Below are 16,151 nucleotides of genomic sequence, written 5' to 3' on the forward strand. Positions count from 1 at the left end.
TGAAAATCATCCCAAAATAATGATATTATGTATCAATAAATAGCAATAGAGACTGAGATATGATACGCCAATGAATGAGTATGACTGAGTATGTAACTGCAATTTAAGCAAATAACCTAACCGCAGACATGACCTCAGTGGGTCCCAACAGAATAAGCATATAGCCTAAATATGATTTCTAACATGGATCACAGCTCAATTACTCTAGCACATAGAGATTTCATGGATAACAACATGATTAAGTAGCTACACGGTACCACAGAAACAACCGAGTCATAATTCACACAGTGCACGCCCGCACGCCTGTCACATAGCATGTGCGTCACCTCAACACCAACACATAACAAGTATATATTCAGGGGTTTGTACCCTTAGTACCATATTTAGAAGTGTTACTTACCTCGAACAAGCCAAATCCAATACCGAACAAGCCAAACGATACTCCAAAAATACCATATCGCGCGTACCGACCTCCGAACGGCTCGAAACTAGTCAAAAGCAACTCAAATACATCAAATAATGCCTAAGGGAACAATTCCAAATAATAAAGGTCAAATCATTAATCAAAAGCCCAAAGTCAACTAAAAAGTCAAACACGAGCACGCACCTTAGAACCCGACAAAACCTACAAAATCCGACAACACATTCAATTACTTGTCTAACCATACCAGTTTCACTCAAATCTGACTCCGAATCGATGTTTAAAACTCAAAAATTTACTCTATGAAACTTTAGACAAAAACTCCCAATTTCACTCTTGAAATCTTCAATCAAATGCCAAAAACGAAGATAGATTCATGAAATAAAATCAAAACTGAGTAGAGAACACTTATCCCAAACCATGTGGTGAAAATCGCCTAAAATATCGCTTCAATCCGAGCTCCATAGCTTCAAATATGATAAAATGGCTGAAATCTCCGAAATAGAGTACTTTATATTCACTGGACGAATCAATGAATCGCGATCGCAGAAATACCATCGCGATCATGAAGAAGAAAAATGCACTGCCCAAAATTACCCTACGCGATCGCGGAGCAACCTTCGCTAATGTGAAGAACTACCAACACTTCCCCCCAACAATACGCTATGCGATCGCGTAAATATTTATGCGAACGTGAAGCACACAAGCGATCAAGCTTCGTGAATGCTTCCCGTCTTATGCGAACGCGTTGAACAATTCCAGCTTTCAGCTTCCCGCCTCAACTCTACGCGAACGCGGTCTCCACCATGCGAATGCGAATAGTATCCAGCTCCAAGCTACACGATCACGGCCCTACAACCGCGACCGCAGTTAAGAAATTTCCTAGCTCCAAGTTTTCCACTATGCGATCGCATCACATACTTGGTGATCGCGAAGACCAATCGAGGCACCAGAAACCAGAACACACCAACAATCAAACATTAAGTAAAAATGCTTTGATTCCACTCCGAAACTTACCCGAGCCCCTTGGGGCCCCGTCCAAATATGCCAACAAGTCCCATAACATAACACGGACATACTCGAGACCTTATATCGCGCATAACAATATCAAAATGACGAATCGCACCTCAAATCAAACTTAATGAACTTTTGAACTTTCAACTTTCAAAACTCACGTCGAAACATATCAAATCACCCCGGAATGAACTCAAATTTGTACACAAGTCCCAAATGACATAACGAAGATATTTCAATTTCCGGAACCACAATCCGAACCCGAGTTCATCAAAGTCAACGCCCGGTCAAACTTATGAACTTTTCAAACCTTTAAATTTTTAACTTTCGCCAATAAGCGTCGATACCTTCTAGAAATATCCAAATGCAAATCCGGGCATACGTCCGAGTCCAAAATCACCATCCAAACCTAACGAAACCATCAAAACTCCAAACCGATGTCAAATACTAAAAAGTCAAACTTGTTCAACTCTTCCAACTTAAAACTTCAATCATGAAATTCATTCTTCTAAATCACTTCCGAAACACCTGAAAATCAAAATCGACGATTCACGCAAGTTATAATACATCATACGATGCTGCTCAAGACTTGAAATAGCTGAACGGAATTATAAATACTCAAAACGCCAGGCCGGGTCATTACAGTGATTAACATGTATCCAAATGAATAATTAAATACATAATATATCATATGCAAATAAAGTATGCAATTAACTTTATGTTTTTAAAATGAAATGATTAAGGTATATCGAATTATATAGAATATATAAAGTGTACAAAGAGTTATGTTTTGAAAGAATAGACTAAGTGTGAATTAATTTCGATAAAGAATGATTAAATATGTAAACAAATATGCAACAAGAATGGAGTATGAAAAGTAGTAAAAATATATTAAATAATCGTATCGTAGTGTGATTTGAATAATATAAAAGCATTGTGCTTAAAACTACATATTGGCTCAAAGAATTTAAACAAAGATTCGAATTTCACAAGAATAAGATTAAAAAAATCTACTTCGATTAGAAGACAAAACTTTGAATGAGTGATTAAAGTATGAGAGAACATGCATTAATGAGTTAAGTAGAAAAGGAATGATTATTTGCATATGAGTAATTTGACCAAAGGAACAAAGTGTGAAAATATTAGCATGAATGAGTAAGTGTTAAAGGAATGAAAATATAAGATATTATGTAGTGATATGTGGAATGTTTATAAATTAACTAAATGTATATTAATTAAAGGATACAATTTGGAAGTTTTTGATTTATGTGCAAAGATTAACTATTTGCGTGAAAAGCTAGAAATAGAAATTTACTCTAAATGATTGGTAAGAGTGAATAATCTTTGAACAATCTTAGTAGATGATGAATAAACTAAAAAAATTAATTTAATGAATGTAATGAGTATGGTATAGAAAAAATGTATCCAAATGTTTATGACATAGAAAATTATCCTATCAATACAAAGAAATATTCGCACTAAAAAAGAGTTATCATTCAATGAGTAACTAAAGACCATCTCTCGATTCATGGTCTTGAAACACAAATTATGAGTCAAGCCCAAATTACTACAAGGCCCAAGTCGCTCAAATAAAAGCACACCAATTCAATTCTAATATCTTTACAAATTATGTCTACTCAAAATGTGTTAGTTGAAGAATAGTTTACATATAGAGAGGTCCGAAGGCATGCTAGTATAGCTTTAAGAAAATACGATAAAATAATTTATTTTTATTTTCATGAAAAGAGGATGGCATGTTTTATTTTAGCTATACAACTAACCTAATTGATTATTTGTATGTCAATTCTAATTTATTAACAAAGTTTAATATACATATTTGAAAACCTAAGTGGCCATACAAATTATGTGAATTATGTAATGTACAATGTTACAAGTTAACCGGATTATTTCTAAATGCAATTCACCCTGAGTGTTTCGCAAACAGGTAAACATCAAAGCAAGCAAGCAAACACAATATTTATCTACTACTTTACTATACTTTACGTTTTGGATATATACAATAATAGGAAGTGCGAAGCGGGGAGCTTTGACGGGGACACATCTTTTCGTCTTTGGGTGACGTCTCCCGAAAGCAACTTTATGTGATATTACCTCGCAAGACGAGAAAAGTAAAATTATTAGTAAAGTATAAAGCAAAATAATAAACTAATTCATTTTTTCTTGAAATGACTTTATTTAAAGGCATTTTTAGAACATTGTCATTTAAAAATAATTTAAGAAAATAGTTTTGAAAAATTATTTTTGTTTATTTGAAAATGGTTAAGTAAATACATTTTGGAAATCAATTCTCTGAAAAAATGTTTTTGAAGATATTCTTTGGAAAGTAGTTTTTGGAAAATAGTTTTAAAACAATATAGAAAAATATTCTTTTGAAAATTATTTAAATTTTTTTTTTGGAGGCTCGGATGGTGTATGCCATATAGCAATAAGATATTAGAACGCGAACACCGACTTGGTAGCAACTCCGGTGGCCAATCATGTTGCTTCCTGAAGCACAAACATTCACATTCTCGTCTTTTATTTTTCCTTTGGCTTTCGTCATCGCCTCATAAATGTATTTTGGTTTCGGATCCGAGGGACGGTGTAGTAACATGTCCTTTATCAGTCAAAATTCATCACAAGGCCTCAAAAATTTTGTTCTCATCGACCTAATTTAACAACGCAGTATCTCATTCAAATCAGTCAAGGTCCACTACGAAGGATCATCGAAACAAATAGTGAGGCAAGAACAAATACTGCAAAATTCTCGAAACATAAATCGTCAAAATACAGTAGGCAACAGTCCAAAATAGGCAGCATGGTCACAAATTACAACAGTTGAACGAATCCAAAGGACAAAGAAATACAAAGATAATTATTTAGCAAAATCTTTTGCCTTTGGTACAAATTCGAGCAAACGAATAGGAAGTAATATGGTGAGTTTAATGAACCACTTTCAGCAACACAACATAGGCAACATTAGGCAGAATAATAAACATGTCAAATCCCTCACAAAGTCTATCATTAGCATATAGAACAACAACGAAAAGGGGTTGCCAGAAAAACGTCAATCCGGCCAGAATAACCAACAGCAGCAATGGTATCACAATGTCACGATAACCAAAATAAGCCACACAAAATAATGAACGCATCACAAAAGAAAGGAGGTTCGCCAGAGATCTGGCTAAATAACAAAGGTTGACACCGAACGACGAAAAGCAATGGTTGTTGGCGTTACTTCCACGGTGAACGCCAGAGTAACGCCTAACGTCAAAGAAGTCATCGACGTTAGCTTCATTTCCGGCCAGATTCAAAAAATCCCAAACCTCTCCTTTTTTGATAGCCTATAAGAAGGAAGAAAAAGGAGAGTGAGTAACAGAAGATGGCGAAAATAGAGGTCCAAATCTTCCGCTTTCCATGGAGGAAGCCGGTGTTTGAGTTTTCGGATATATCGAAAGCCAACGAGATCGAACACTCAAAGCTAACAAACGATTAGGAAAATGGGTAAATGGGGATGACTGCTAGCGATGGCTGCTGGTGGCTGGCCGGCTAAGAAAATAGGGGGAGGGAGGAGCTTGGTGGTAGATCTCTCAAGTGAGACAGAAGATGGAGCTCTCAAAGGGGTTAGCGTCTGTTCTCCATTTTGGATAATGATAGAATGAAAAATATTTAGGGTTTCTCCTATAAAAATGTGATGGGATTGTGTTTGTGTAGTGTAATGACCCGACCGGTCATTTTGAGCTCTATCAAGTCGTTCAGCGGTTTGAGGCCTTGAGTAGCTTCACTTCAGGTATATTGACTTGTACATATTGTCGGAATTGAATTTCGGAAAATTCTGAGTTGATTTGGAATGAAAATTCTAATTTTGGAAGCTTTAAGTTGGAAGAATTGACTAAGGTGTGACTTTTGAGTAAACGACCTCGGAATCGGGATTTAAAGGTTCCAACAGGTTCGTATTATGATTTTGGTCTTAAGAGCATATCCTGATGTTGATTTGGAGGTCCATAGGTCATTTCGGCGTCAATTGGTGAAAGTTAAAAATTTGATAATTTTTGGAAAGTTTGAAAGGGAGTGAATTTTTTGATATCAGAGTCCAATTCCGATTATGGACATGGGAGTAGGTCCGTAATATCAATTATGACTTGTGTGCAAAATTTGAGGTCAATCAGACTTGATTTGACAGGTTTCAGCGGCAGATGCGTAGAAGCGGACATGGTCCATAGGAGCGCGTGCACAGAAGCGCCTCTTGGCCGCAGAAGCGGAAGCACAGATTCGCATTTGGGTCCATATATGCGGACGTGCCTGGACTAAGTTAGGACCACACCTGTGATGAAAATTCCGCAGGTGCGGCTGGTGTTCCGCAGATGTGGAAAGTTGGATGGGCAGAGCTTCAAGGGGAGATTTTCATCAAGCAACACAAGCTAAGTGATTCCCACCTAATACAAGGTAAATACATGGTTTGTATAAGGATTTAAACATGGAAATTAGTAAAAATTGGGGGGGTTTTGGTAAAAAAACCTAGAATTTATATTTTTGAAAATTGACCACGAAATTAGACATGGAATTTGGAATAAGTTATATATTTTAGTTCGTGGTGTTATGGCTCGTCTTTGATGAAAGCATGTTTGACCTCGCACTGGGGTCTTCTTTTTTTCTTCACTGGACGGAATTTCGGGTCCAAGCTTAGTGTATGGGTGGTGATTTCTAGTGGGATACCTGTCATGTCGAGATGGGACCAAGCGAAACAGTCCATGTTAGCTATAAGAAATTGAATAAGCTTTGTCCTGAGCTCAGGATTTAAACCCGTGCCCAGGTATACCTTTCGTTCAGGCAGATGTTCGATTAGTATGATTTGCTCCAGCTCTTCAACCGTTGATTTGGTAGCGTCAGAGTTATTGATATAGTCCAAAGGATGGTATGATTATAATGGATATTCATAAAGACCGGAATGGATATGTGTATTTGAAAGATCAAGATTCAACACAAATCAACCAGTGTTTAGTCAGACAAAGAGAACCTAACAGTAGGTAACAAGTAGAAGGCACATGTAACAGATAAAGAATACATAACAATAGCATATAGAGAATACATACCACATAAGAAAGGGTAACCTACAAAGAATATGTAACTAGTAGCAGATCTGGAATAACTAATCCAGCTAAAACAAGTTGCAACATCATATGTACAGTGACCTAGGAATTCTAAGAGTAGATTTACCTAGATTCGAGAATGAGTTAAGGACAACTGTGAGATGGTACGTAGTTAACCTCGTCTGCCAATCTTTAAAACTAGAGAGTTTTGAAAGAAAGTTCGAAGGGGTATAAAGACAACCCTCGCGTAACTTGTGTGTGATTGTGTACGACCAAGAGCCAATAGAAAAGTGATGACAATTCAATATGGCAGTACCAAAGCATGTGATAAAGAATATACAACCTGGGCATCTATGAAAGAATATACAACGTGATCATGATAAAGCATATACGGCCTGAAGCACATAACAGAGAATACATGACTTGAAGCACGCAACAGAGAATATGCAGCTTGAAGCACGTGACGAAGAATACACAACTCAAGGCAAATGACAAAGAATATACCTCTTGAACATCATGACAAGGAATAGACCCCATTGAAGCATGCGGCGAAGAATATACGACATGTATCAGAGAACATACAACTTGAAGTATGCGACAGAAAGAATGAAAGTTGGAGTATTAGAGAACCTATAATCCCTCAAGTAATTGATCGAATCCGCTGTGGTTAGAACCTGAAGTTTTCCCAGCAGAGTCGCCATGTTGTTGAACACTATTTTGCATGAGACAAAACAAGCTACAACTAATAATACTCTACAAGGTTGATTAAAGTTTAGAGTCTCCACCTAGCATTTAAGGTATACTAGGACACCTATACTACACTATATAATGTACACTAAATTATGATATGTGAAACCATTGAGATTCTAGGTAAGGGTTCAAGTTATCTCGAGGAGAAGGTGTTAGACATGCCTCAAGATCCACAAATGTGGTTCCTGTGAACTCGATCAAATAAGGGAGATTCAAGTAAATACTCACTACTATTCACAAAGAATTCAAATAAGAGGGTTATTAACATATATCCAAATGAATAATTAAATACATAATAGATCATGTGCAAATAAAATATGTCATTGACTTTGTGTTTTGAAAACGAAATGATTAAGATATATTGAATCATATAGAATACATTAAGTGTAAAAAGAGTTATATTTTGAAAGAATAGACTAAGCGTGAAAATTAATTTCGACAAAGAATGATTAAATATGTAACAAAATATGCAACAAGAATGGAGTATGAAAAGTATTAAATATATATTAAAGAATTGTATCGTAGTGTGAGTTGAATAATATAAAAGAGCTGTACTTAAAAACTACATATTGGCTTGAAGAATTTAAACAAAGATTCAAATTTTCCAAGAATAAGATTAAAAGAATCTACTTGCGATTTGAAGATAAAATTTTGAATGAGTGATTAAAGTATGAGAGAACATGCATTAAGGAGTAAAGTGAAAAAAAAAAAAGGAATGATTATTTACATATGAGTAATTTGACCAAAGGAACAATGTGTGAAAATATTAGCATGAATAAGTAAGTGTTAAAAGAATGAAAATATAAGATATTATATAGTGATATGTGGAATATTTATAAATTAACTAAATGAATATTAATTAAAGGATACAGTTTGGAAGTTTTTGATTTATGTGCAAAGATTAACTATTTGAGTGAAAAGCTAGATATAGAAATTTACTCTAAATGATTGGTAAGAGTGAAAAAAATAATTTTTGAACAATCTTAGTAGATAATGGATAAACTAAAAGAATTAATTTAATGAATGGAATGAGTATGGTATAGAAAAAATGTATCAAAATATTTATGACATAGAAAATTATCCTATCAATACAAAGAAATATTCGCACTAAAAAAGAGTTATCATTCAATGAGTAACTAAATACCATCTCTCGAGTCATAGTCTTGAAACATAAATTGTGAGTCAAGCCCAAATGACTACAAGGCCCAAGTCGCTAAAAGAAAAGCACAACAATTCAATTCTAATGTCTTTACAAATTATGTCTATTCAAAATGTGTTAGTTGAAGAATAATTTACATATAGAGAGGTCTGAAAGGCATGCTAGTATAGCTTTAAGAAAATACGATAAAATGATTTGTTTTTATTTTCATGAAAAGAGGATGAAATGTTTTATTTTAGGTATACAACTAACCAAATTGATTATGTGTATGTTAATTCTAATTGATTGACCAAGTTTAATATACATATTTAACAACCCAAGCGTTCATACAAATTATGTGAATTATCTAATGTATAATGTTACAAGTAACCGGAATATTACTAAATGCAATTCACCCTAAGTGTTTGGAAAATAGGTAAATATCAAAGCAAGCAAGAAAACATAATATTTATCTACTACTTTATTATACTTTGCGTTTTGGATACATCCAAGAATATGAAGTGTGAAGCGGGGAGCTTTGACGGGTACTTGTCTTTTCGTCTTTGGGTGACGTCTCCCGAAAGCAACTCCATGTGATAGTACCTCGCAAGACAAGAAAAGTAAAATTATTAGTAAAGTATAAAGCAAAATAATAAACTAATTTATTTTTTCTTGAAATGACTTTATTTAAAGACGTTTTTCGAATATTGTCATTTAAAAATGATTTAAGAAAATACTTTTAAATATTATTTTTGTTTTCTTTGAAAATGGTTAAGAAAATACTTTTTGGAAAGCAATTCTGTGAAAAAATGTTTTTGAAGATATCTTTTGGAAAGTAATTTTTGGAAAATATTTTTAAAATAATATAGGAAAACACTCTTTTTAAAATGATTTAAAAGAATTTTTGGAAGCTCAGATGGTGTATGCCATATAACAATAAGATATTAGAACATGAACGTCGACTTTGTAGCAACTCCGGTGGCCAACCATATTGCCTCCTGAAGCACAGACATTCACATTCTCGTCTTTTGTTTTTCCTTTGGCTTTCGTCATCGCCTCATAAATATATTTTGGTTCCGGATCCGAGAGACCGTGTAGTATCTTGTCTTTTATCAGTCAAAAATCATCACAAGGCCTCAAATATTTTGTTCTCATCGGCCTAATTTAACAACGCAGTATCTCGTTCAAATCAGTCAAGGTCCACTACAAACGTTCATCGAGAACAAACAGTGAGGCAAGAACAAACACTCCAAAATTCTCGAAACATAAATCATCAAAACACAGTAGGCAACGGTCCAAAAGAGGCAGCATCGTGACAAATTACAGCAGTTGAACGAATCCAAAGGACAAAGAAATACAAAGATAATTATTTAACAAAATCTTCTGCCTTTGGGACAAATTCGAGCAAACGACTAGGAAATAATATGGTGAGTTTAATGAACCATTTTCAGCAACACAACAAAGGCAATATTAGGTAGAAAAATAAACATTTCAAATCCCCTGGGGTTGCCGGAAAAACGTCAATCCAGCCAGAATATCCAACAGCAGCAATGGTATCACAATGTCACTATAACCAAATAAGCCTCACAAAATAATGAACGCATCACAAAAGAAAGGAGGTTCGCCGGAGATCTGGCCAAATAACAGAGGTCGACAGCGAAGGATGAAAAGCAATGGTTGTTGGCTTTACTTCCACGGTGAACGCCAGAGTAACGCCTAACGTCAAAGAAGTCACCGACGTTAGCTTCATTTCCGGCCAGATTCAAAACATCCCAAACCTCCCCTTTTTTGATAGCCTGTAAGAAGGAAGAAAGAGGAGAGTGAGTAACAGAAAATGAGCGAAAATAGAGGTCCAGATCTGCCGCTTTCCATGGAGGTAGCCGGTGTTTGAGTTTCCGGCTAGATCTAAAGCCAACGAGATCGAACCCTCAAAGCTAACAAACGATTAGGAAAATGGGAAAAAGGGGATAACTGCCAGCCATGGCCGTTGGTGGCTGGCCGGCGACGAAAACAGGGGGGGGCAAGGAGGAGCTTGGCGGCAGATCTCTCAAGTGATAGAGAAGATGGAGCTCTCAAAGGGGTTAGCGGTTGTTCTCCATTTTGGAGAATGAGAGAATGAAAATGTTTAGGGTTTCTCCTACAAATATTTGATGGGGTTGTGTTTGTGTAGTGTAAAATATAAGTGGGGTGTGGGTTAGGAAACTTAGGGGCCAAGATTTTTAGTAAAAAAAAAAGTAAATAACATAAAAGAAAATAGATGGTCAACAATGAAAGAAGGTCAAGTCACATCGATGTCATGTCGCGTCGATGTCTAGTCACATCAAATGTCTTGTCACATCGTATGTTGATGGAACATTGAATTTGACCGGACCTGATCCGTATATTTGTATTAAATTCCACTGGCTTCCATGTAATTAATAGACTATGCTATATAAGAAAAATATTTATTTAATCAATAAATATTGTAGTATTTATTTAAAATTGTAACTACTCTGATGACATAGTAATTAATTTTTTTTTTGAAAAGACAATAAATTAATATAATATCCTAATATTTGGAAAATAGGACAATCTTCAATAAATTGTTCGAAGTTTAGAAAAATGCACAAAAATTGTAGCATTTAACTAATTGCAATAAATGAAAGAAATTTTCATATTTTGTAAAAATAAGAATATTTATCAATAAATTGCATTATAGTTAAAAATGTGCAAAATACTATATTTTATTATTTTTTGACAAGAAAACCTGCAGAATTTAATTTTTAAATACGGAGGGTCAAAATTGAGTGTCAATAAGTAGACTTTGGTGTTATCGAGGTCTGTTTGGGATTCCAAGCCTGAAAATAGTTCCGTATGGTAATTTATGACTTGCACACAAAATTTGGTGTCATTCCGAGTAGTCTAAGTATGATTCGACGCGTTCGGAGCTAATTGAAAAGTTTGAAGTTCATAAGTTGATTCAAGTTAGTTTTGGGGTACGATTCGTGATTTCGATATTTTTTTACGTATGTCGAGGGTTCAAGCAGGTCCGTTTAAGTTCATGGACCTGTCGGTGCGATTGGTCGGGGTCCCGGTGTCACGCCCCGTACCTGGGCTTGGACGTAACACGGCACCCGATGCTTGACTACATGCGACTGAGTGAACCAACTGGCTGGCTGAATCAACATGTGATATCATAACATACTGAATGCGGAAGATAAACTAACACATGCTGATAAATTGAAAGTTTGGATGATTTAAATCAAAGTGCGGAAATACTAATACAATTCTGAAATATATTTATAGCCAACATAGCTTAACATGAAAAGTATGCGACTCTGTCTAACTATTGCTCTAGTTTATGAAGCCTCTAATGAAGTACTGAAAATACTGACTGTCTGAAAATACTGAAGACTGTAAGGTAATGATAATGCCCCGAAAGAACTGGGATCACCAAATAGCTGGTACGAGAATCCTAGCGCTCTGAATCGTCAACCTGTAAATTATTACCTGCATCGTGAGATACAGGCCCCAGGCAAAAAGGGACATCAGTACATTTAAATTGCACTGGTATATAAAGCAACTGAAAGAAAGAACTATAAATGCTAAAACTGAAACTAAGCTGATAACTGAGAATTGATAATTGATAACTAAAATGATAACTATTGAAACTGAAACTAAAACTGAAATGAAAACTGATAACTGATAACTGATATGATAACTGATAACTGATAACTAAAATAATAACTGATAACTGATAACTAAAATGATAACTGATAACTGAAATGATAACTGATAACTAAACTGAACAAAGGAAGTAAGGATATGAATACTCCCTCTTCTAAATGATGAACAACTTGTTTATCTGAATAAACTACGGACTCGTGACCAATATATATGTGCACAAGCTACGCCCTCAGACCCAAGTATACGTATACATAACTACGACCTCAGGCCCAAAAATGCATAATGCATCAACTACGGCCTCAGGCCCAAACATGCATAAAGCATAAACTACAGCCTCTTGCCCAAATATGCATAAAGCATATAAACTACGACCTCAGGCCCAAATACAGGTTTTTAACATTCAGGGATTTAAATTCAGGAACTGAGAATTATACTACAATATGTGATGCTGAAATATTGAATCATATTGAGTTACATGATACTGGAATACTGAATAGGACTAGACTGAGGCATGTATTGTTGAACTGATTATGAAAACTGAAACTTTGAATGATTATGACATGCTGAGTAATCTAGAAAGAGACTCATGGGCATCGAACTCAGGTCTATATTGATTACACACTGAGCTCACAACGTTTAGAATGAAAGTCATGAATGAGTTATGGAGATAGATAATAGAAGTTCTGCAACTATTCAAGGAACTAGGCTTAACTATACTTCTGAGGCAATTAGTAACATCGTAAAAGAACGTAGTGTAGGGAGAATCATTAACATTACCAAACATAGAGAGTTAGCCTCACATACCTTAACTTCCTGCTCTTGAGCGTAATACAATATTCGCCAACTCTTTCAACTTTAATCTATATCAATACAAGTCAAAGGGATTCCATATTAGCAATAATACTCATGTTTTGGTCACTTAGGCCTTTTATCAAACACTTGGTAGGCATAAAGCTTCATAGTCCTTATTAATGGTGTTTCTATAATCAATAACCCATTCTCTTACTCATAGATAAATTCTAAAATCTCAAATTGCTATAATCAATACTATTCTTTATCCCATAAGATAACACACCCTTAATCAATAATCAACAATCAATAATCCAAACCTATAACAGTTCATGCTTTTCAATCAAACCCATCAACTCATATCTCATGACCTTAGAGTCTATAATCATTAATCCAATGCTATAATCGTTTAGAGGGTGACGATATTACCTTTTGATGTTCAATCATGTTGAATTCGAGTTCTAGGGTTTCTTTCCTCAACAATGATGTCCCAGTAGAATATCTAATGATTTTAAGGGTTTATACATGTTAATAATGTGTTGAACAATTGAAACTAACTTAGAATCACCATTAAAACTCACCTTGGATGGTGGAGGGACCTTGGGGGAGGTTAGGTTCTTGAGAGGTTTCCTTTCTAGAGCAAGTTTTTGTGTTTTGGGGTGTGGGGGATGAAGTAGGGCTTTAAAAATGACCCCCCGGGTGCGCTCCCACACACTTGAAGGCCTCGACCGTGCACCTAACACCGAAAAGCACTATCACTGCCACAAGTGCGCGGCTGCGCATGGGACCATCCGGGCGCGCACTTGGCATGCATACTACGCATTCCTCAGTAAAATACACATAACGTTTTCCACAAAGATCCTTTTGGGCTACACAATATATCTTTGGAAAGCTTTTTCAAAGGGATACAACTTTTGTGTTTTGAGTTTTCACAAATTCCTTACACCTTCACTACATCCTGCTGCAAGACATACCTTTTGTAAACTTAGTCGATTTTATCGAATCTTAAACACCTCACTCTCCGTCTTGATTCTAAAATAACTATTTCCACCCTCATACCGATAGAACTTTACATGTTCAAAATATAATATTACTACGCATTTAACACATTCATACCTAAGCCGAATTTACGGGGTGTTACATTTTCTCCCCCTTGGGATCATTCGTCCTCGAATGCTTGTCATGGCTGTAACCATGACTAACTCTGGACCTTAAACGGATCTGGTGGAAACATGAACTTTCATGACCACTTGCATACTAAACTGAATGAATATATGATTACTGAATTGTTGAGGTACTGAACTGAATGACTACTGCATTGACGGAATACTGGTCTGCCATGGATACGTGAATACTAAACTGACATCAATATATGAGTACTAAGCTGGCATGAATATCTGTATACTGGACTGACATGAGTATATGAGTATTGAACTGATATGAGTAAATGAGTATTGAACTAACATGAGTATCCGAGTACTGGAAACTTGAATGCCATAACATGACACGTGAAGTACTGGTGATGACCCAAAATGTTATCTTTAAATTTAATAATTAATTTTGTATTCTAAGACCTCGAAAAGCACTATTTATCATTTCTTGACTTGCGTGCGCAGCCCGTAAAATTTTTCGAAAAGTTTTCAGGTGAAAAATGAATTAAAATGTGAATTAGAGCCTAAAAACTCAATTGAGTTGACTTTGGTCAACATTTTGAGCAAACGGACTCGGATCAGTGTTTTGATAGTTTTGCTAGGTCCGTATCGTGATTTGGGACTTAGGCGTATGCCCGGAATCAAAATTCTGAGGTCCCTAGCCCGAGATATGGAATTTTGATGAAAAATTAAAAGTTTAAGTTCAAATAGTGGCCGGATGTCAAATTATGTGCAAACGACCCCGGAATAGAATTTTGATGATTCCAACAGCTCCGTATGATGATTTTGGACTTAGGAGCATGATCGTAATTTTATTTGGAAGTCCGTAGTGGAATTAAGTTTGAAATGCCAAAAGTTAAATGTTTGGAAAGTTTGACTGGGGGTTGACTTTTTGATATCGAGGTCGGAATCCGATTCTGGAATTGGAATAGGTCTGTTATGTCATTTATGACTTGTGTGCAAAATTTGAAGTCATTCCGAATTGATTTGATGTGTTTCGGCACAAGATATAGAATTTGAAAGTTCAAAGTTCATAGATTTTGATTTGAGGTGCGATTCGTCGTTTTGATGTTGTTTGATGTGGTTTGAAGCCTCGACTAAGTTCGTATTGTATTTTGGGACATGTTGGTATAATTGGTTAAGTTCCCGAGGGTCTCGGGTGAATTTCGGAAGGTAAACGGAATGGATTTCGGACAAAGAAGGCTGCTGGAAATTTCTGTTGCAGAAATTTCTCCTGCGTGGAGCCAAATTTGGAAGCTTATATCGCGCAATCTATAAGGAATCAGAAAATATTTAAAACATAAAAGTTGTAGCCCTTTGATTCTAGTTTACATAAAGTTAAACCATTCATTATTTTGACATTTTTACAGAAAGTTATGATGGATTGAATGAAGGCTAGTAGAGCAATTTTGCCAGAAATTTCGCCAGAATTTCTGATGTGTGGAGCCGACTTTGGAAGCTTATATCTCGAAATTCATAAGGAATCGGAAGAGTTTCAAAACATAAAAGTTGTAGTTGTTGGATTCTAGTTTCCAGAAATTTACACCATTCATCATTTCAACATTTATACAGAACGTTATGATCAATTGAAGAAAGGCTGGTAGAGTAGTTTCTGGTCATTTTATTCATTTCGTTTTGGATTTTTGGAGCACGGTTCTTGGGCGATTTTTACGGGAAAACATTGGGGTAAGTATTCCTTATCCTATATTGATTATATTTCATGATTCCATACTCATTTACATCATGAATCCGTGAATTTATGGAAGAAAAATCAAGATTTTTGCAAAATCTTCCAAAAACGAAAATTTAAGATTTGGAGGTCGAGTTGTTATCAGAATTTGGTAAAATTGGTATGGGTGGACTCGTAATTGAATGGGTTGTCGGATTTTATAAGTTTCGCCAGATTCTGAGATGTGGGCCCCACAGGCAAAATTTGAGTTAATTTCGGATTTTATTGAAAATATAATATTTTCTTATGAAATTGATTACTATAATTTTTGTTGACTGTATCAAATTAATTATGACTAGATACGAGTCGATCGGAGTCGGAAAAATGAGAAAAAAGCATAATACTTGGTTAAATTGGAGTAAGTCGAGGTAAGTGACTTGTCTAACTTTGTGTCGGGGAAATT

At 35.4% G+C, this 16,151-nt stretch overlaps 1 long non-coding RNA gene across 2 annotated transcripts; it reads right to left on the minus strand.

Moving 5' to 3' along the window:
• Positions 1-1,528: 1,528 nt before the first annotated feature.
• Positions 1,529-10,600, minus strand: LOC104097845 (uncharacterized). Of its 2 annotated transcripts, XR_011412088.1 has the most exons (3): positions 8,920-10,578; positions 3,440-4,124; positions 1,529-1,963 (listed from the first exon to the last, which is right to left on the minus strand). It is a non-coding gene; the product is annotated as an uncharacterized lncRNA (long non-coding RNA). The 2 variants fall into 2 exon arrangements; XR_686628.3 differs by lacking the exon at positions 1,529-1,963 and having other exon boundaries at positions 3,289-4,124; positions 8,920-10,600.
• Between the last annotated feature and the right edge of the window lie 5,551 nt (positions 10,601-16,151).

The sequence above is a fragment of the Nicotiana tomentosiformis genome, chromosome 11, assembly GCF_000390325.3.
Source record: "Nicotiana tomentosiformis chromosome 11, ASM39032v3, whole genome shotgun sequence".
NCBI classification, from domain to species: domain Eukaryota; kingdom Viridiplantae; phylum Streptophyta; class Magnoliopsida; order Solanales; family Solanaceae; genus Nicotiana; species Nicotiana tomentosiformis.